Raw genomic sequence first — 2,464 nt, 5'->3', positions numbered from 1 at the left:
TACCACAATTTATTCAGCCATTTTCCAATTGACGTACACCCCTTCATTTTTCAAACTTTTGCCACCACAAAGAGTGCAACTATAAATATTTTTGTATAAGTCTTTTTCCTTTTATCTCTTTGAGGTACAATCCCAGCAGTGGTATGGCTAGGTAAAAGGGTAGCCATTCATTTAAATCGCTTTGCGTGTAATTCCAAAATGCACTCCAGAATGGTTAGACCAATTCATAACTCCACCATGTTTCCACACACTTGCCATCCAGATAGAAATTTCAGCAGGCAACACATTTCTCAGGGTTGTTGGGCTCAATGCAATTCCCCAGACATTCGCTGTGGCAACACTGTCCACTTGCTGTACAGCCCTGTCACTTACAGGATGGTGGACATACTTTTTGGCAATGGCTGTGCGTCCAGCACTGTTCAATAAAGTGGTCATTGATCACGGTGGACTTGCAGCTGTTGACTCCCTTCACGGCCCCAGGGCAGACATCCCCACATTCTTCTTTGCCATCTTTGTTATCCACAATATAATTGTCCTCCTCTGAGTCTAAGATCTGAGACCAGTCAATGGTTGACAAGTAACACACCTTGTTATTCTTCTCAATGTGGACAACCCCAGGGATGATGTTCATCAGGCTATAGAGGCCAATCTCCTTGAGGTGGACTGTCTCGAAGATGACTAGGACATAGTTGAAAAAGAGACCCACGAATGACCGTCAAATTGGGAAAAAGTTCCTTGAGGCTCTCAAGCCCATACACTCGGAAGAGCAGCAAGTACTCAGTGATCATAGTAAGTCTGGAGTAACTAAGGTCCCGAAAATCTTCAGGCTTTGTTTTAAACATCAGCAAGATCTGTAAACTGCCCTCAACGACAGAGCAGCACTCCAGCATGTTCAGCTGTGTGAGGTTATTCTGGAAGTCCATACTCGGGCACACTTCTCCGGAGCTCAAGCCACACTAAGCGCTCAGCAGCAGCAGCGGCGGTGGCAGCAGGAGCAGGGGCAGCCTGACCATCAGCGGCTGTGCGGCCCCCATGGCGCTTGGGGACACACACCGACTGATAGCCGGGGGGCAGTGGTGCACGGGTGGGCAAGCAGAGGGTCAGAGGGCCTGAAGTGGACAGGATCAGGGGGCGACGGGCTCCATCCCAGCCCAAGAGCTCACAAGGTAGGGCAGCGCAGGTTGCGGCGGGCCATGCCCATGGTCCTTTAAACGCCCCGCGCAGGAAATGTGGGGAGGGAGGCTGCCCCCCCCGGGGCACAAGAGGGGCCCTAGAGGGGCTTGGGCCCGGGCCACCTCCCTTCTTACCTCCGCCTCTTTCTCCTCCTTCTCCTCAGCTCCGGCTGGGCCGCGTCCAGTGGTAGACCCGCGCCCCGCCCGCGTGCCCACCCCCTCCCTGGAGATCTCAGCCCCGGCCCAGGCCCTGAGAGCCCCCTGTGGAAGTTTTTTTTTTTTAATTCGATAATGTAAAAATATATGTACATTTAACTCTTTTAGGAGTAATTTCAGGGGGAAATGTATAATTCTCAGAAGAAAATGTATGTTTTATAATCTATAATGTAAAGTTTAAATTCTTTTGAGAATAATTTCAGGATAAGGATCTTGCCATCTCCCCAGAATACAGACGACAGACCTGTTTGGTGAAGACACCATGATGATGCTTGAAAAGACCAACTTTTTTTTTTTTTTTTTTTTTTTTTTTTTTTTTTTTTTGCTGGACCTCAGGGGGAAATGTTAATTGGAATTTGGGAGATGCCATTTAAAAGTATATATATTTTTTCTATGGACACGTGGGGACCTTAAAACTACATTTCCCATGGTCCAACGGGTTTCCTGTTTTGGATTACATATTCAAAGTGAGGGACAGCTTTAAATAGGGGGAAGTGACTTGGAACTCTCTCTTAGCTAGCAGGCACGGGCGATACAAAAGGTAAAGATAGCTGAGGCAAATGTGAATTCTTACATGCGCATGGTCTAATGATTTTATCTCTATCAGCATGGCTTTAATTAAAATACTAATTTTTATATTTATATCAGTCTTTATCATTTTTAGTCGTAACAATAATGGCAACCACATGGTGGAAATTCAAATTCTCAATTTTCCAGATAGCCTAAAGAGAGTCATGTCTGTTTTTGGCCTTCTTGCTCAGCTTTTTTGGGCAATTTTTTAAAAAAGGAAAGTGTCTTTCCTCGCCATGCTTTTGCTAAAAGCAACAGCACGTTTTTGCCTCAGGTGGGACTCAGGCAGCCAGTCCAGCCCAAACCACCTTGGGAGCTCAGGCCAGCCGATTCTGGCTTTTGGCTTTAAAACCAAAATGCCAGTGCCCAGTGCCTACTCTGATCTCCGCCACTTTTCCTGACTCATCTGAGCAGACCACTTCTCCGTTCCTGCCTCTGGTGCTGCTGCTTTCACTACCATCCAGTTCTGACTCACCGAGATCTTCGGAGACTTCTGCCTCTGCTGC

General features: G+C 47.1%; 1 pseudogene; it reads right to left on the bottom strand.

Moving 5' to 3' along the window:
* Positions 1–214: 214 nt before the first annotated feature.
* LOC123241674 lies at positions 215–923 on the bottom strand (annotated as a pseudogene).
* Between the last annotated feature and the right edge of the window lie 1,541 nt (positions 924–2,464).

The sequence above is a fragment of the Gracilinanus agilis genome, chromosome 3 (assembly GCF_016433145.1).
Source record: "Gracilinanus agilis isolate LMUSP501 chromosome 3, AgileGrace, whole genome shotgun sequence".
In the NCBI taxonomy this organism is placed as follows: domain Eukaryota; kingdom Metazoa; phylum Chordata; class Mammalia; order Didelphimorphia; family Didelphidae; genus Gracilinanus; species Gracilinanus agilis.
The sequence above is the reverse complement of the archived record's forward strand: the minus strand, read 5'-3'. Positions and strand labels throughout refer to the sequence as shown.